At 38.6% G+C, this 21,043-nt stretch overlaps 1 long non-coding RNA gene across 1 annotated transcript; it reads left to right on the top strand.

Moving 5' to 3' along the window:
• Positions 1-278: 278 nt before the first annotated feature.
• On the top strand, positions 279-20,282 carry LOC129480400 (uncharacterized). The gene is made up of 3 exons (XR_008657023.1): positions 279-386; positions 5,692-5,891; positions 20,016-20,282. It is a non-coding gene; the product is annotated as an uncharacterized lncRNA (long non-coding RNA).
• Positions 20,283-21,043: the final 761 nt, after the last annotated feature.

The raw sequence follows: 21,043 nt of genomic DNA, 5'->3' as shown, positions 1-21,043 counted from the left end.
GGACAGGACAGAAAATATCACACTGCTTCATTTTTTTTTATTGGTGTTCACAGAAGCCAGCATTCATTGATGTTTTTACAACTTCCCCAGGTCTACCAGGCTTCTTGATCTCACTTCTTCTAGAAGAAAACCCAGCCAAGGTGGTACAAGCTGTAGATAGTGCCACCCAGACACAGCTCCACAGTCCATTGTATATGATGTTGTCAGTTGTCCTGCCTTTTAAGTGCACTGTGAGGTCACTGTCCACCTCAATTCATCAGGAGAGACCTAGTGTGGGTGTAGGGGTGCCTGATGAGAAAGGGTGCTGGTTCTTTCTTATATCATATCCCCTGCCTGCCTCAGCTGGGCTCTGACCCAGCCAGCAGACTGGAGTCCTCTTCTGCATGGTATATTCTTTCCTGAGACTTTTGTTTCAATTAGGGGTGTGTGTGTGTGTGTGTGTGTGTGTCTGTGTGTTTCTGTTTTTGTGTGTGCATATGTGTGTCTTAAAATATAGTTCTATGTATTGTGTCTAGAAAAATGTTTGATAAACACTGGCTTAAATGATCTCTCAGATTTCCTCTAGCTCTACTCATGTGGAATTTAGTAAGCTATACAGACACCATTCTGATAAGCCTACACTCTGGATGGGTCAATTCCGGACCTCATACACTACACTAATGAATATGAATCTATTTTTATGTGACTTGAGGCCACTGAGATTTTGTGTACATTTATGTTCATGTATTAATGTGTAAGTGTATTTGTGTTTTTATCTCACCTGATACAGGACCTAGCCACACTGCCAGCACTGAAGTACAATGTGACTGACTATAGAAAACAAAAAAGCAGTAGAGATCAATGGCCTTCAACACTGAAGAAATTAGTTTCTAGAGAAGCCTGGGGCTATGTTTCAGTGCCTAGGGCTATGTTTGCTTGATGTACAGAAGGAATAAGAGAGGGGACATACATGTATTGCTATACTCTGGTACCCATAAAGAATGCTCCTTTGGGAATACGCCACTGTTAAAGTAGTTGTTTATAGAACTGAGCTACATGGCCTTGTGACTTGAAAAGAGTTGAAATAGAGTATAACTGCTACATAATCATTTCAAAATTCCTGTTTTACTCACTGTTTTATTCCTTGGGAGTAGCACTGTGCCCAGGACACAGTAGACATCATATCTGTTGGAGTCTTATATGACTTTGCTAGCCTCGGGGGAATCTTCTATTTCAGTAGGTTGGCCCTTGGTTCCTTCTAATTAATTAAGGTCAGGAAGGACTATGATATCCACCCCATTTGCCAGGATCTAGTCACATAACACCAGCCTAACATAAGGAGGTTCATATCAATGAAATAAACATGGATATTTAGTGAGTACTAATATTCTTCATTAATATGATCACTCCCTCCCTCCTTGAAACACTTTATTAACTTAGCTTTCAAAATACAACACTCTCTTAGTTTTCCTTTGATCTCACTGGTATGTCCTTCTAGGTATCCTTTCTGATTCCTTTCCTTTCACTTCTGTTCCTTTGCTCAATATGAAGTTCAGTGACTTCATGTTGGTAGCTTGAAATCATTCATGGTGGGAGTATTTACACCATGGAAATTGGCAAATGCCACAAATTAGGGCTTTGTCTTCAGAGAGCCAATTTTTATACATTTACCAGCTCACTACTGGCTCTATTTCTATTTTTTAATCGTTCTGTTTGAAATTGTATTATGCATATTTAACTTAACAAAGTCTAAAATTTAAAAAATGTCTTGAACCCCTTGTGAATGATACAGACCTTAAAATAACTAGTTTTCCTCCACTGAAATTACAAAGTACTTGTCCAATATTTTAGTTCTATGTATTTTGTAACACCATAAAATATATGGTGTTATTTTACTTTACACAATGTTTACATTTCTGTTTATCATTTACATTCTCACTGTTTTTGTATGTAGACCATCATTCTGAGATCAGTCTCCTTTTTCTTGAAATGTAGCTTTCATGACTTCCTGTAGAGTGGATTCTTTGGTAGTAAATTCCCTTGAATTTCTGTAAATTATCTTGTATCTGTAAAAGACTGTATTTTGCCCTCATTCTTCAAAGATGTTTTTGTGTTTTGTTTTTAGTGGGAGGAAGAGAACAGGAGTACAGGCTGACAGTTATCTATCAGCATTTTAAAAACATTATTCCACAGTCCTCTGGCTTCTGTTTTTCACTGTGGAGAACACTGCTGTCATTATAATTGTTGTTCCTGTGTAGGTGATCTACCCTTTCTCTCTGGCTACTTTCTGTATTTTCTCCTTGTCTTAATATTCTGAAAATGTACCGTGATGCTTTTAAGATGGATTTCTTTTTCTTTATCCTGCTGGAGCTGTGTTGTTCTCTTTGAAAATGTGTTGTCATGATTTTTATCAGTTTTGGAAAATTAATACTTGCTACTTTGTTATATTTTGCCTCTCCTCCATTCTCTCAAATCTTTTTTCAGACTCTTATTGAACATATGTAAGACCTTCTATTTTTATCTTCTATATCTTTCAACACTGATATCACATTTCATCATCTCTGCAACATTCTAGATAGATTTTTCAGATTATTTTTTCAGCTCACAAACTTTCTTTAATTTTGTTTAATCTGTTATTTTTACCCATCCATTAAGTTGTTTTGAATTACAACACTTACAATTGTTTATTTCTAGAAGTTCAACTTTTTTAGTTACCGTATTTACTTGTCTTTTGTTGTTTGCTCATCTTTTAATTGCATCCTTTACTTTGTTAAATGTTTCAAACTTAGCAGTTCATAGAGGTTCAAATGTATTGTTTATTCTTGCTATTGACTGTCCTTCACATGGCCTACTTTCCAGTGTATTTAGTAATTTCTGTATATGAACTCATGGCTTGATATTTTTCTGTGAAAGTCCTACAGCCTTAACTTGGGGACACATTCCTCCAGAGAAAGTTTTCTTCTGCCCCTGCTGGTGATCAGTGGGCACTTATAACCCAGATCTACTTCAGTCTTCCAGAAGAGTTTAACCAAAGACCCAAGTTCAACCTCCTGTCACTAATATTTCCAGTGCTTACTATCTTCATAACAGTGTTTCTATAGTAACACAGCCTCAAAGTTATCAGAATTCATCCCTCCAGCCTACCTGCAGGATCTGGTACACCCCCTACTGCTCTGACACCCAGCTGCTCCAGCTCTCCTATTGCTCTGGCCCCATTCCCTCACCTCTGCAGCCTTGATCGCAGCCACGCATGCTCAGCCCAGCCCCACTTGAGGCTACTGGCTGCCCTGAACCAAACATAAGGGTGCTCAGCTGTGTTTTAAAATTCAACTTAAACATCATTTCTAAGAGGCCTCTGATGACCATGTCCTACTTATGCCCCTACTTACCCCAATTAGATGTAAGACTGACTCCCTCCTTGCTCCTAGGTAATTTCTTCTTCTTTTTTTTAATTATTTCTAATTCTTGGAAATATTAAAAAAATGCCTAAATACTAATAACAAATTTTTGATATTGCTCTCATGTGCAACAAAACTACCCACATTATATTGAAAAGCAATAATCGAGAATGTTTATTTCTGATCAATTTATTATTTCACTAAATATCCACTCAATTTTTTTATGTTAACAAGACTTTTTTCCAGGTTTATAGAGATATAATTGACAAATAGAAATTGCATATATTTAAGTTGCACAACTTGATGTTTATATATATATATATATATATGCATTGTGAAATGATAAATGATGACAAGAATCAAACTAGTTTGATTTATTTTCAACAAAATTGTTTTTAACCTAATTATCACTTATTCCTTTGTGAGCCCACTAGATCCTACATGTGTTTTTATATAGCCTCTCCAAACTTTTATTTCTGTACTTGCATCCTAGACTACTAAACTGTCAATTTCTTGGAGGTACTAACCACTTACCTTTATCCCTAGTAGACAGCAGAATGCCTCATATTTATTATTCACTTAATATGATTAAAGTAATGGATGAAGAGCAACCAGAATAATATTAATACATTTCAGTCTAAGTAAAGTATGCTAGCTTCTGCCTTTGTAAGCAAGTAGGTATATGGTTTGTACATAACTGTTTATGGTTTTTTTTAAATTGGGTTCATCTGTTAATATTAGATAATTGCTTATGTATAAAAGCTCTTTGGTCTGTTGCAAAAATGATGATCATGAAATCTAAAACCATGATTGCACAGCTCACAGTTTTTACAAAAGAGAGCACTCAAGGAAAAAAATGTGGTTTCTACTTCATTCAGTTTGCCCTCCCTGGAATCACATTCCACCTAATTATATATTACAAAAATATGTCAAATTTTCCACCTACTGGGACTTGGTGAGATGAATCTAAGGATGACTTGTCAAACTCCTAAAAGAGATCAAAATGAATTCTGAAACCTAGGATTTATCAGATTTCACTTGTTTTGCCAGATCTTCATTAATTCTTTTATCACTCAGTTTTCTTAAACAGATGCTTTTTTTGAGGGAAGAGAGAGCAGAGGCTGTAATTTTCCCACAATATACTTCAATAAATATTTATTGAATTGAATATCAGCCTTTATTCATGCTGATTCTATTGATCTACTTCATGAAACAATTTACACATTCTATTAAAAGCTATTAAAAGGTGAACATAATAAATAGGGCCCTACAAATATTGTCTATTGCATCCAAAATTGATAGATTTACATTTCTGATTCCACAAAGATCCTATATTTGACGTCAATATCTTAACAAGCATGGCTAACGATGACGTCTGCTGCATTTCTTTAAAAGCTTTGTAATCCTTTCTAGACTGAAATGTCCAAATCATTGAGCAAAAGAGACTAAATTTCATTATCATTGATCCTATTACAAAAATAAATAAGGTGGTCCAATCAATTTTGAAATAAAAACTAGAGCCATCTTAGATTGTGTGCTAATGTTAGCAAAAATGAGAGAATAGGCAGGTTCAAATCCATGTAGGATGCAGTAGCCAACGGTTTTTTGGATTCATTAGTTTTCTATTTTGATGGTATATAGTAGGCAGCAGACTAGTAAGTAAAGTAGTGAGACAGATCTGCTGAGATCTCATGGGCATGTCATCTTTCCTGGGGATTCCCAAATAGAGTCAGTGGGAAAGGATGAGGGGTGGTAAAGGAGCTGCCTGTCAGATTGTTCTGTGCATTTTTATTCTATAATATTCCTGCTGGACACCAAGAAAATACGACCATGGGATGGGACACGCAAGAAAGATGGCTAACAGTGTGTCTTATCTTCACTTTCCTTGTTTGATAATTATCTTTAGGATATAAACTATCCTAGATAGTATTTTAAGTGCACTCCATATTTTAAAGGCCCAAATAAAAATTGAGTGCAAATGAATAACCCTTTTATAATGAAGAAACAATGATTTTAAATACAATAGTTTCCATACTATATACTGTATACTTGATATAATGGCAACTTTGCCCCCTAACTCTACCAAATAGCCTAGAGAACTTCATTGTCATTTTTTATGTCTAATGCCACCCAAACTTTTTAATAGAAATCCCACTGGTCAGTGTGTATACTTAACGTGGTGATGTTGTGCTATATCAGCTATATAAGTGCTGATTATGTGCCAGGCACCATTATAGGTGCTTTACATTTATGAGATGATTTGACCTTACAAAATCTCTATGAAGTAGGTACTATTATTATCCTCTTTTTACAGATAAGGAAACTGAGGCTTAGAGGAGTTATGAAACGGCCCAAGTTTTCACAGTTGAAATGTATAAGGACCTGGACTTGCAAATTTGGCACAAAGTTCTTCTAATAAGAAGGCCATAAAATAACCAAATGATTTTTTATGTGCCTATAGAACTAAAAGAACTATTTCAGAATGTCAGCTGAAAAGCACGATATTCCACATAGGTAAGAAAGTCAAAGCTCAGGAGAATTAAAGTTCTGTGGACTATCAACTTTCCTCAACTTTCCTTCTCTTCTAGGGGCGTCTTTACTCCTAGAATAGAAAAGCTTGGAGAATCCGTAGGAAGTTAAAGACAAAGTCAGTATCTCCGTTGAAAGTCAGGGTGAAATCACATATCTTATGTATTGTTAATTCTTCCCACAGAGGTATTTTAGAATAAGTCCCATCTGATTGCATGGTAAATAGCACCTTGTTTACCCCAATGGGAAATGAGTTGGAGCATCCAACCCTCACACCCTTAGTTTAAATTATTTCTCTTCATAAAGTCATAAGACATGTGCTATGGTTTGAGTCTGCCCAGCAGCTGTCTATATGCTGGGCATGTGCGTTTGTTGCTAACCTCCTCTTGTTAACTTTTTTTTGGCATAAGTAGTAGTTTCTTTGTTCATAGTGCAATAGCAATTAACATAATTGCAAATATGCTTCAAGATTTTCAAGATGAATAGCTCTATTCCCACTCAGTTGGACAACAGCTTCTGCATTCTGGATAAAGCTCTGCCTCACCATAGTTTTGTGTGAAAGGAAAGAGAAAGAGTCAGGGTAGGGATAGGAACATTTTCAGTGTATTCAAATACCACTGAGGTATGGTGTGTATGTAAATATATATGTGTGTGTGTATATATGTGTATATACATACATGTACTAAATTTGCATTTGACTGAATACAATCACTGTAGTTACTTTCATTATATTGTCTTGTCCCCTTCTATCCTCAACCAGTATAAAATACTTGATATCCATCAGGTTGATTGGAAAGAGAAGGCTACAGATGACAACACAAATTCAAAAGTTGTAGACTTACTTTATTGAATAATCAATTTTGGAAAATAATAGTACAAAAATCAGCACATAGGCAACAAGTCTGAAAAATGCCTGGTAACAGCCTGTGTTGCAGAATTTCTGTCTTGGCCAAAATTTATAGTCAAAATGAGGAAGACATAAAAGAAGAAATATTTTTGGATCTCAGACATAGATCATGAGGGAGAGAGGAAGAGCAAGCAGTCTTTAGACAAGACAAAAAGTGATGAAAAAGTATCCCTAGTTCAACAGTATTTGGGGGAGTTAAGCTTGGGAAACATTTCTGATGGACTAGCATTTGGGATGCCAAGCAATCAACAAGGGGTAATCTGGGGAGGCCATTTCATCCTTCATTCCATTGGAGGCAAAATCGTGTTGATGTATAAATGTACCTCCTGGTTTCCAATTGTTCTCACTCAGCAATGAGGCGTGAAGCCTGAGAAACCACAGATATTTGCATCTAAGAAGGTATTTTATTTCCCCTCTCCAGAGTGGAAAATACGCAAGGGCACTTTATCTTAGTCCTGTGAGTTCTCATAAACCTATAACCCTCTTCCTCTGAGCTTCATGCTCTTTAACTTGATCTGTACATAATTCTATTACCTAAGTGCCCCGGTATACACATCCTAGACCAGGTGGAAGATGGCGTCTCTTTCTTCCTCACAGATTTCACATCTTGCCCTTCTAGCCTTTCAGGTGCCAGAAACAGATTATCTTAAAGTGAAGCAGCAGCGTAGTTGGACTTTAGCCTCCATGCTTTAATTTTCTTATTGAAAAGGAGGAAAATTGATTCTTTCCTTGGTGCACACACACACACACACACACACACACACACTCACACACCCCCTTTTTTTCCCCCCAAAATCTCCACATCATCTGAATTCCTTAATTCCCAAGACTGAATCAATCCAAATATTTTCTATCAGGGAAAAAGCAAGACAGAGCAATGAATTCAGGGCTTCCCAGAGTGGTTTTTACTTTCCCAAATCCTTAGAGACTTCCCTCTACAATTTTTTTCCCAGCTGTACTTGGAAGCTATAACAGATCCAGAGGCCATTTTAGAACCTCATTTATATTGTCCTGACACTTAGGAATCCAGTTTCTGTTATAGGGATGTCATCAAAGTTGATGGGCTCAAAATATGACCTACTTTTTAAAACCCATCTGTTAGGAGCCTATAGATTTTCTTGGTTTGTTTGTTTCTGACTGTCCACAGAAACGGCAACAGCAACATTCTCACTTTCCAAGCCTACCTCCCAAATAGCAAAAAACTAAATACTCACCATGAAGGAGCTGAATGCCTTTCAAATATGCAGCAGGCACAAAGGAAACAAACAAATAAACAACAGTGATACTCCTTAATCTGGAGAAAAAAGGATGAGAGCAGGAAGTACTGTTCAGATTAATTTATGCACATCTAGGCTATTTTAATTTAAAAACTTACTCTGGACCAAATAGAACCAGTTAGGTTGCCACACCTCTGTCACTGTGTGGTCATGATGTTACGATTCTTTGTAACAATGAGGCTCCTAATACCACACATCTAACAAAGAGGGATTTGGGAACTGCAAGTTGAAGCTGATGAATTCTTTAACATAAATCACTATTACCCATGGATTGGTGAGTTGATCTTCAATGTACTCTTTCCATTGATTTTACCCTAGCTAGATGGCTAACACACAAACACACACACACACACACACACAAAATGAAATCTCTAAATTTCCCCCAAAGTCTACCATTCCTGGATTAGAATAAAGCTACAAATAGGGATGGTGGAAAAAGAGAGAGAAAGAAGTGAGGGAGGAGGGAGGAGGGAGAGGAATGGTGGGGAACAGGGAAAGTGGAAAAGAAGAATAAGACCTTCATATATACTAGCTATTTAGCTAAATTGTTTATCTACCTAAAATACACATTGCACATTTTTTATCATTTAATTTTACATCATGCTGACCTCGACCAAACTTTGATTACTGAGTTACTGATTCAGAAGTAAATTGTAATATGAGTGAGGATCCTATTTTAGAGTCTTTTAATTAACGTCCAGCCTCCTCATGTCCATGCCTCCCATCTCCAATTCTGTAAAGAATCTTCTTTCCCTATTACTGACCCTGCACTTCACTCTACTCTTGCCAGTTTTATGCTCAAAACCTGTCAGTGGCTCTGCCTGGCCCACTGGAAAAGTTCTGAGTTAATAGCCTCATATACAAGGCCCTCTGCCACTTGACTCAAAGCTTCAATTTTAAACGTATGTTTGCTATGCTTTGATTTGAATGCTCACAAAATAGCTCTCCCACTTCTGGAATTATATTTATAATTTAAGTGACAAGAATAAAATAGGAGAGGAATAAGAAGTAAAAGGTAGACTCTGTACTAGAAAAGCAAACATTTTTCAACAAATCCCTAAAACACACCAATTTATATCTTATTGGCCTGAAGTGTTCATGTAGTTAACAAATAGCTGCAAGGAACTCTGGGAACAAATAATTCCCCAAAGAAAACTGAGGTTCTGATAGTAAGGAAGAAAGGGAGAATGGTTATTGGGTAAACAAATTCCAACGTGTACCCAAAAGCCCAAAGCCAGTAGTGGAAGGAGGTTACAAGACATTTTGGTAACAGAAATTATACAAATACATCTGCTGTGCAGGGCTAAGCTCTACATAGTAGCCTATGAATTTACACAGGCTTTTGTTATAACAAGTCAACTCTAGGCAGATGGGTTATAAAATATCCCAAATTATTACATCCATATATAAATACTTTTATAATTCTTTTGCTCTCATTTCTGAGTTCTGAGACCAAGTCATGAACTGCTAACAAACAGAATGTGATATAACGAATCAGTTATTATAACACTGAGAACTCAACTATTCTTTTGAATTAAAAGATCTTAGTCCCGGGATAATAATAAATACCAAAATTATCCAATATTTTAGCAAACAGCTTGAGCACAGGCACATTATGGTGGCTGATATTTTTGTGCTGAATCAAGCAAAAATTGCAAAATATTTACACAGCCTCATAGCCTGAAGGGAATGGATCATGATTAAAATAAATCAGTCTCTTGGCCAGACATGGTGGCTCATGCCTGTAATCCCAACACTTTGGGAGGCTGAGGTGGTCAGATCACCTGAACTCAGGAGTTCGAGACCAGCCTGGCCAATATGGTGAAGCCACATCTCTACTAAAAAAAATAATAATAATACAAAAATTACCCAGGCATGATGGTGGGCACACGTAATCCCAGCTACTAGGGAGGCTGAGGCAGGAGAATTGCTTCAACCTTGGAAGTGGAGGTTGCAGTGACCTGAGATTGTGTCATCACACTCCAGCCTAGGCAATAGTGTGAGACTCTGTCAAAAAAAAAAAAAAAAAAAGGTGGAGCCAAGATGGCCGAATAGGAACAGCTCCAGTCTACAGCTCCAAGCGTGAGTGATGCAGAAGACAGGTGATTTCTGTATTTCCAACTGAGGTACCAGATTCATCTTGCTGGGGAGTGTTGGAAAGTGGGTGCAGGACAGTGGGTACAGCACACCGAGTGTGAGCCAAAGCAGGATGAGGCATCTCCTTATCTGGGAAGCACAAGGGGTCAGGGAATTCTCTTTCCTAGTCAAAGAAAGGGGTGACAGACGGCACCTGGAAAATTGGGTCACTCCCACCCTAATACTGCGCTTTTCCAATGATCTTAGCAAATGGCACACCAGAAGATTATATCCCGTGCGTGGCTCAGAGGGTCCTATACCCACGGAGCCTCACTCATTGCTAGCACAGCAGTCTGAGATCAAACTGCAAGGTGGCAGTGAGGCTGGGAGAGGGGCACCTGCCATTGCCGAGGTTTGAGTAGGTAAACAAAGCAGCCAGGAACCTCGAACTGGGTGGAGCCCACCACAGCTCAAGGAGGCCTGCCTGCCTCTCTAGACGCCACCTCTGGGGACAAGCCATAGCCAAACAAAAGGCAGCAGAATCCTCTGCAGACTTAAATGTCCCTGTCTGACAGCTTTGAAGAGAGTGCCCAGCATGCAGCTGGAGATCTGAGAACGGACAGACTGCCTCCTCAAGTGGGTCCCTGACCCCCGAGTAGCCTAACCAGGAGGAACCCCCTAGTAGGGGCAGACTGACACCTCACACGGCTGGGTACTCCTTTGAGACAAAACTTCCAGAGGAACAATCAGGCAGCAACATTTGCTGCTCACTAATATCCGCTGTTCTGCAGCCTCCACTGGTGATACCCAGGCAAACAGGGTCTGGAGTGGACCTCTAGCAAACTCAAACAGACTTGCAGCTGAGGGTCCTGACTATTAGAAGGAAAACTAACAAAAAGAAAGGACATCCACACCAAAACCCCATCTGTACGTCACCATCATCAAAGACCAAAGGTAGATAAAACCACAAAGATGGGGAAAAAACAGAGCAGAAAAACTGGAAACTCTAAAAATCAGAGCACCTCTCCTCCTCCAAGGGAATGCAGCTCCTCACCAGTAAGGGAAGAAAGCTGGATGGAGAATGACTTTCACAAGTTGAGAGAAGAAGGCTTCAGACAATCAAATTACTCCGACCTACAGGAGGAAATTCGAACCAATGGCAAAGAAGTTAAAAGCCTCGAAAAAAAATTAGACGAACGGATAACTAGAATAACCAATGCAGGGAAGTCCTTAAAGGACCTGATGGAGCTGAAAACCAAGGCACGAGAGCTATGTGACGAATGCAGAAGCCTCAGTAGCCGATGCAATCAACTGGAAGAAATAATATCAGTGATGGAAGATCAAATGAATGAAATGAAGTGAGAAGAGAAGTTCAGAGAAAAAAGAATAAAAAGAAACAAACAAAGCCTCCAAGAAATATGGGACTATGTGAAAAGACCAAATCTGCGTCTGACTGGTGTACCTCAAAGTGACAGAGAGAATGGAACCAAGTTGGAAAACACTCTGCAGGATATTATCCAGGAGAACTTCCCCAATCTAGCAAGGCAGGCCAACATTCAGATTCAGGAAATACAGAGAATGCCACAAAGATACTCCTCGAGAAGAGCAACTCCAAGACACATAATTGCCAGATTCACCAAAGTTGAAATGAAGGAAAAAATGTTAAGAGCAGCCAGAGAGAAAGGTCAGGTTACCCACAAAGGGAAGCCCATCAGACTAACAACTGATCTCTCAGCAGAAACTCTACAAGCCAGAAGAGAGTGGGGACCAATATTCAACATTCTTAAAGAAAAGGATTTTCAACCCAGAATTTCATATCCAGCCAAACTAAGCTTCATAAGTGAAGGAGAAATAAAATCCTTTACAGACAAGTAAGTGCTGAGAGATTTTGTCACCACCAGGCCTGCCTTACAGGAGCTCCTGAAGGAAGTACAAAACATGGAAAGGAACAACCGGTACCAGCCACTGCAAAAAATGCCAAATTGTAAAACAATCGAGGCTAAGAAGAAACTGCAGCAACTAAAGAGCAAAATAGCCAGCTAACATCATAATGACAGGATCAAATTTACACATAACAATATTAACCTTAAATGTAAATGGGCTAAATGCTCCAATTAAAAGATACAGACTGGCAAATTGGATAAAGAGTCAAGACACATCCGTGTGCTGTATTCAGGAAACCCATCTCATGTGCAGAGACACACATAGACTCAAAATAAAGGGATGGAGGAAGATCTACCAAGCAAATGGTAAACAAAAAAAGGCAGCGGTTGCAATCCTAGTCTCTGATAAAAGAGATTTTAAACTAACAAAGATCAAAAGATACAAAGAAGGCCATTACAAAATGGTAAAGGGATCAATTCAACAAGAAGAGCTAACTATCCTAAATATATATGCAACCAATACACGAGCACCCAGATTCATAAAGCAAGTCCTTAGAGACCTACAAAGAGACTTAGACTCCCACACAATAATAATGGGAGACTTTAACACCCCACTATCAACATTAGATAGATCGATGAGACAGAAAGTTAGCAAGGATATCCAGGAATTGAACTCAGCTCTGCACAAAGCAGACCTAATAGACATCGACAGAACTCTCCACCCCAAATCAACAGAATATACATTCTTCTCAGCACCACACTGCACTTATTCCAAAATTGACCACATAGTTGGAAGTAAAGCACTCCTCAGCAAATATAAAAGAATAGAAATTATAACAAACTATCTCTCAGACCACAGTGCAATCAAACTAGAACTCAGGATTAAGAAACTCACTCAAAACCACTCAACTACATGGAAACTGAACAACCTGCTCCTGAATGACTACTGGGTACATAACTAAATGAAGGCAGAAACAAAGATGTTCTTTGAAACCAATGAGAAGAAAGACACAACATACCAGAATCTCTGGGACACATTCAAAGCAGTGTGTAGAGGGAAATTTATAGCACTAAATGCCCACAAGAGAAAGCAGGAAAGATCTAAAATTGACACCCTAACATCACAATTAAAAGAATAGAGAAGCAAGAGCAAACACATTCAAAAGCTAGTGGAAGGCAAGATATAACTAAGATCAGAGCAGAACTGAAGGAAATAGAGACATAAAAAAACCCTTCAAAAAATCAATGAATCAAGGAGCTGGTTTTTTGAAAAGATCAACAAAATTGATAGACCACTAGCAAGACTAATAAGGAAGAAAACAGAGAAGAATCTAATAGACGTAATAAAAAATGATAAAGGAGATATCACCACCAATCCCACAGAAATACAAACTACCATCAGAGAATATTATAAACACTTCTATGCAAATAAACTAGAAAATCTAGAAGAAATGGATAAATTCCTTGGCACATACACCCTTCCAAGAATAAAGCAGGAAGAAGTTGAATCTCTGAATAGACCAATAACGGGCTCTCAAATTGAGGCAATAATTAATAGCTTACCAACAAAAAGAGGTCCAGGACCAGATGGATTCACAGCCGAATTCTACCAGAGGTACAAGGAGGAGCTGGTGCCATTCCTTCTGAAACTATTCCAATCAATAGAAAAAGAGGGAATCCTCCCTAACTCATTTTATGAGGCCAGCATCATCCTGACACCAAAGCCTGGCAGAGACACAACAAAAAAAGAGAATTTGGGGCCAATATCCCTGATGAATGTCGATGCAAAAATCCTCGTTAAAATACTGGCAAACCAAATCCAGCAGCACATCAAAAAGCTTATACACCATGATGAAGTGGGCTTCATCCCTGGGATGCAAGGCTGGTTCAACATACGCAAATCAATAAACTTAATCCAGCATATAAACAGAACCAAAGACAAAAACCATATGATTATCTCAATAGATGCAGAAAAGGCCTTTGACAAAATTCAACAACATTTCATGCTAAAAACTCTCAATAAATTAGGTATTGATGGGACGTATCTCAAAATAATAAGAGTTATCTATGACAAACCCACAGCCAATATCATACTGAATGGGCAAAAACTGGAAGCATTCCCTTTGAAAACTGGCACAAGACAGGGATGCCCTCTCTCACCACTCCTATTCAACATAGTGTTGGAAGTTCTGGCCAGGGAAATCAGGCAGGAGAAGGAAATAAAGTGTATTCAATTAGGAAAAGAGGAAGTCAAATCGTCCCTGTTTGCAGATGACATGATTGTATATCTAGAAAACCCCATCGTCTCAGCCCAAAATCTCCTCAAGCTGATAAGCAACTTCAGCAAAGTCTCAGGATACAAAATCAATGTGCAAAAATCACAAGCATTCTTATACACCAATAAGAGACAAACAGAGAGCCAAATCATGAGTGAACTCCCATTCACAATTACTTCAAAGAGAATAAAATACCTAGGAATCCAGCTTAGAAGGGATGTGAAGGATCTCTTCAAGGAGAACTACAAACCACTGCTCAGTGAAAGAAAAGAGGATACAAACAAATGGAAGAACATTCCAGGCTCATGGGTAGGAAGAATCAATATCATGAAAATGGCCATACTGCCCAAGGTAATTTATAGATTCAATGCCATCCCCAGCAAGCTACCAATGACTTTCTTCACAGAATTGGAAAAAAAACTACTTTAAAGTTCATATGGAAACAAAAAAGAGCCCGCATTACCAAGTCAATCCTGAGGCAAAAGAACAAAGCTGGAGGCATCACACTACCTGACTTCAAACTATACTACAAGGCTACAGTAACCAAAACAGCATGGTACTGGTACCAAAACAGAGACATAGACCAATGGAACAGAACAGAGCCCTCAGGAATATTGCCGCATATCTACAACTATCTGATCTTTGGCAAACCTGACAAAAACAGGAAATGGGGAAAGGATTCCCTATTTAACAAATGATGCTGGGAAAACTGGCTAGCCATAGGTAGAAAGCTGAAACTGGATCCCTTCCTTACACCTTATACAGATATTAATTCAAGATGGATTAAAGACTTAAATGATAGAACTAAAACCATGAAAACCCTAGAAGAAAACCTAAGCAATACCATTCAGGACATAGGCATGTGCAAGGACTTCATGTCTAAAACACCGAAAGCAATGGCAAGAAAAGCCAAAATTGACAAATGGGATCTAATTAAACTAAGGAGCTTCTGCACAGCAAAAGAAACTACCATCAGAGTGAACAGGCAACCTACAGAATGGGAGAAAATTTTTGCAATCTACTCATCTGACAAAGGACTGTTATCCAGAATCTACAATGAACTCAAATTTACAAGAAAAAAAAAACAACCCCATCAAAAAGTGGGCAAAGGATAAGAACAGACACTTCTCAAAAGAAGACCTTTATGCAGCCAAAAGATGCAAGAAAAAATGCTCATCATCACTGGCCATCAGAGAAATGCAAATCAAAACCACAATGAGATACCATCTCACACCAATTAGAATGGCAATCATTAAAAAGTCAGGAAACAACAGGTGCTGGAAAGGATGTGGAGAAATAGGAACACTTTTACACTGTTGGTAGGACTGTAAACTAGTTCAACCATTGTGGAAGACAGGGTGGCAATTCCTCAGGGATCTTGAATTAGAAACAGCATTTGACCCAGCCATCCCATTACTGGGTATCTACCCAAAGGATTATAAATCATGTTGCTATAAAGACACATGCACACGTATGTTCATTGCGGCATGATTCACAATAGCAGAGACTTGGAACCAACCCAAATGTCCAACAATGATAGACTGGATTAAGAAAATGTGGCACATATACACCATGGAATACTATGCAGCCATAAAGAATGATGAGTTCATGTCATTTGTAGGGACATGGATGAAGCTGGAAACCATCATTCTCAGCAAGCTGTCTCAAAGACAAAAAACCAAACACCACATGTTCTCACTCATAGGTGGGAATTGAACAATGAGAGCACGTGGACACAGGAAGGGGAACATCACACACCAGGGCCCATTGTGGGGTGGGGGGAGGGGGGAGGGATAGCATAAACAGATATACCTAATGTTAAATGACGAGTTAATGGGTGCAGCACATCAACATGGCACATGTATACATATGTAACTAACCTGCACGTTGCACACATGTACCCTAAAACTTAAAGTATGATAAAAAAAGGAAAAAAGGTATAATTCGATTTAAAAATGATAAAAAAAGTCTCTACATGAGAATTTGCATTAAAGTTGGAAATAAATGAAAGTATGATAGGTATACTTGCTGTACTTGCACTATATCGACATGCAAGTATGTCAATTACTTTAAGATAGGTCAAGTCTAGAAGTGAGTATGGATGGGAGTAATAAATTATCTTTGTGATCTAGCCTGTAAGCCTGTAGTGAGTCACATTCTTTATGTCTAAGAACTGTGACTGGTACATAATGCTGAACTGTTGGCTGTAAACTAAAATGAAGTTTTATCATAACCATATTGACCTATGGTGGAAGTATTCCTTAAAGGAACCAAGGAGAAGTCACTTCTGGGCTTTGCACCAACAGAGAAACTTCCTATCCTTCTTCCTCTATGTTACCAGTGTCTGCTGATTTCAGCTGGTCTTCTCACTTTTTGATACTCTTAGTTTTGGCTTCCACACTATCTTTGCTTTTAAAGTGTAAACTCCCAGAGGTCTGTGTTCTTCGCTTTAATTTTAGCAAGCTTCTAAGCCAACAAAAAAGTGTTCTATGCCCAAATCTGAAAAAGCCCAGGCACAGTCCAAGAACTCAGCCATCCAAAGTATACTTTGCAACTGACTTGCTGTGTTGGCATCAGGCAATTCATCTCTCTCCTTCCATTCACTCATTGCTAAATAGTAATAATAGTCATCCTCACTTACAGCAGTGTTTCCTTTGTCATTAAATATTTACTAGGCATCCACTGCATGACACAAACTTGGAGCTATACAGGCTAAACCAGCCAGATGCTGTCCTTGGCTGCAGAGAGCTTTTATGATACAAAAGACAGGCGGAGGCTGGGCACACAAGTACAGGTTAAGAGTATGCAAACTTGTGTGTATGTGCATGTGTGTGTGTGCCAAAGAACAAAGGATTGAACCACAGCCCATTTACTATTTTTTTTGCTACATGTGTTAGCCTTGATTTTAGGTTATCTTTGGCCATGAACAAATGGAAACATATTTGAATTTCAAAAGCATTGAACTTCACACTAGAGAGTCACCAGATTCTGCTTCTTTTTCTGTTTTCACAAAGGGCATTCACTAGCATATGCCTAAAGGTACTCACATAGCAGGTATGCAATATGACCCCACAGAAGAATAATGAGCAATTAAACATTCACAGTAACAATGAGACTGTGGCCAATGAGATCACACCATGCAATGAGATAGGTTGGTGTTACCTAAGTGCATATTATCACTATGACATTATTCTTTATGGTAGAGGTCAACATAAGACTGAATTGCAATGGTTATTTCTGCTAAGAAAATACTTTCTCTGGACAGAAGAGGGCATTTGGAGAAATGGGAACCAAGAGGGTATAGAATGGAAATTATGCTGCGTAAATATGTCTCCAGCTATGAAGCCCCAGCCATTCCCATTAATCTTGTGTCAATTTGTATTATTAAGAGACAGTCAATTATGCGAGGTACATAATAATTTTTTTAAGCCAGCAATAGTTGGATGTTGTCATCTGGAACCTAGCTGTGTTTCCCTTGTTTGCTTAATGTATGCCTTCGGTCTTTCTGAAAGATGAAAGTCTGCCATTTTAGCCTCAATGACTCATAATATGTACGTTAAACTCACCACTGCCTCATTATTTATTAATGTCAATTTATTATACTTCAGTAGAGGATGGAGGCCGAAGCCACAACAGTGACAGATGTTCCAGAAGATCAGCTTATATAATGAGAAGTTGGGCCAAATCTGTTGAAAGCGGTGTTTTTTAAAAAAACACACTGACTTCAAAGAAATGAGTTGTGGCATCTGTAACATCTACAGCGCCAATGGAGGCTAGCGGGTCTGCAGAGAAGCAGCTCAAGTCATGCGATTATTGGAGCTTGCAGCGAAATGACTGGAACAACATCTGGGCTGCAGCAAGCTGGCCAGGACATTTTAAAAGAGCTCCTGTGGTGCCTCCAACTTTGATTTTACAGAGCTGCGGGGAAAGAAATAGGTCGTGTTCAAGAGCTCATGTGTTTTGCCTCACGTTTTGTCCTCGGTCACTGTGAAGGGCCTCACTCAGCTGGGGACTCTGAGGGACACTCTTGGGCAGTCATTCTCTGTCTACTCTGCTAGCTGTGTAGGTTTGTGCTACAGTCTGGGCAGGCGATCCCCGCAAAGGGTATAAAATAAGAAACACCTTGCACTAATTCTTAAAATTTACACTTATTCTTTCTCAGCAAGAAACTCTCAAAGGATGCATTTGTGCAAGAACTTGACACTGAACAGTTAGTTGGTTTTGGATAATATGCCAGTTGGAAACAAAATAGGATGTGTGTGTGTGTGTACATCTGTGTGTGTGTGTGTATGCGTGGTGAGGGGGTGAAGAAATTATATTCTACAACTGAGAATTAAGAATATCCATTCCCAGTATCCCAGTATGATTCTCAGTATCACAATATCACAGTGTTTAAAAGCACTTTTTCCCTGTCCTCTCTAGAATATTCATTTATTTAACAAATATTATTGTGAAACTACCATGTGTGTGACATACAGTAGAGAGGATCCTGGACAGAGAACACCTGGGACTGAATCCCAGCCTTGTATCCCACCAGTTTCATGAGCTTCTACTACCGAGATGCTTTGGAAAACATGTATAAGATGCTTTGGAAACCCTGAAGTTCCATAACACAGCACAGGAGGTAGGACAGCAGAGTGCTGAAAAGCATGGACCCTGGAGCCAGGATCCTTGGGTGCAAATCTTGACTTTGACGCTTACAGGCTGAGTGACTTTGGTCACATTATTTAATCTCTCTTTATTACTCAGTGTTCATGTCTATAAGATGGCGTGATAATAATAGCATATATTACAGAGGCTTGTTGTTAGGAGCAAATGTGTTAATATATAAGATATTTTTAGAATTTTACTTGGCACATACAAACCATTATTAAGTATTTGATCCTTTAAAACTCTCTCTCCTGCCCCCATTCCTTCCCCCAAAGCCCATAGTGGCACATGTGTCAGAGCCCTTAGTCGAGGCCTTACTCAACTGACAACCTCAGATCAGATGTAGGGAGGGATATGGGAAAAGAAATGAGCTAAACCAGTAAGAAGGAGAATGAGAAAACTCAGTTCTTTCTCTTTCCTCATTTCTAGTCATAGATGCTTAATGGCATTTGCAAATGCCTACCCAAATATGCCAGCAGCAAAAGGAATTTAAAAATAACTTAAATATGATATAATCTTCATGAGATACTGTATTTAATGCAATATCAAAAGTGACACTCATCTTGGTAGGACATTTTAGGTTAAAGTGCTTCCAGAACTAACAGAATCATCCCAATGTGGAGGCCCCATAAATGATCACTTTGGGAAAAGCATTTTTTTCTTTTTATAAACTCAGTAACAGAAGAAACAGATCATAGTCTCTACAAGCCACAGTGATAATCTTTCCTATACAACCTATTTTCACTTCAGGATGAAAGATGGTATTGGGGCCCAGCAGATTTTTCTTGAAGTTTATAATGAGTCAACTACACAGACAAGAAGTCCAGCCTCCTCTTTGATATCTCCCTTTTTCCCCTTATCTAAGCCAACTCAGTGTTACTTTTTATTGGATTTCCATTACTTCAGTGTTCTTCATGGAGCCTCAGTTCCTGTAACTATTACAGCTGATGGTAGTTTAGTACTTTGAACATAATTAATTAAATCACTGCATCACGCAGGCCAGACATATTTCCATCAAAAGTTGCTATCTTGTCTTTCAGCTTAGAAACCTTGGCATAGTGCCTTCCTGGAAATCCTGGATTGCGTCTAAAACCATGTGGCAGAGGGAGAAACCACAGACAGGCCATCCTGAGAAGACTCAGGCTGGGACAAAAGCTCTGCTCTCCAGGGACAAAGCAGCAGGGGACAAGCCATGCTCAGAAATATTCCACTGGCCAGTGCACATTTTTTTGAGAAATTTCACTTGCTTCCACACCAACTGCCCCCCTAACACTTCTATTATAGTGGCAAATAAATCCAATACCCAATTTCAACTGCACTTTCTTTCCCAAATACATGCAACACTAATACGCCTGGTGTATTTACTGCTTATTATTAACCAATAATCATTTCCATGGAGTATGAAAGAAATTCCTCTTTTCTCCAACCATCCTCTAAAGGTTGTCTTTATATGAGAACATATCCTGAGTCACAACCATTAATCATCTATAAAGACTCGATTTTTTCCTTTGACTGATGAAGTAGTGTATGGATACTACAATGCATATAAGGAAAGAAGTAAAGGATAGTAGCACTTACTAAATACCTATCATATATCAGTCCTATTCTGTGACTTCAAAGATCTTACATTCATATTGTTAATCTAAGGCTAAGAAGCTCACAATATTGGCTACCACTTTTAAAGCGCTTTCCAATGATCCTGCATTCCATCTCTATGTGCTTCTCTTTTCAGTCGTTACTTTTTAAACAAAAGATACAATTTCACTACCAAGTACAAAGTACACACAGGTACCAGATATCCTAATGCTCCTGCTTGTCATGTTTCCAGTAATTCCTAGGTAAGACTACATTTGCTAAAGTATTCAACAGAATAACATTACGTTCCCCAGTCATAGAGCTATTTCTCTGACTGATGCTTCAGAACTCTGTCCAGTATGGTAGCCACCAGACACATGGCTACTGAGCACTTGAAGTGTGGCTAATGTAGCTGCAGAACTAGAGTTTTTAAATTTTGCTCAATCTTAATTAAGTTTAAATTTTAAACCAAAAGCAATGTAAAAAGTGAAAA

Source organism: Symphalangus syndactylus, chromosome 4 (assembly GCF_028878055.3).
Source record: "Symphalangus syndactylus isolate Jambi chromosome 4, NHGRI_mSymSyn1-v2.1_pri, whole genome shotgun sequence".
In the NCBI taxonomy this organism is placed as follows: Eukaryota; Metazoa; Chordata; class Mammalia; order Primates; family Hylobatidae; genus Symphalangus; species Symphalangus syndactylus.
The sequence above is the reverse complement of the archived record's forward strand: the minus strand, read 5'-3'. Positions and strand labels throughout refer to the sequence as shown.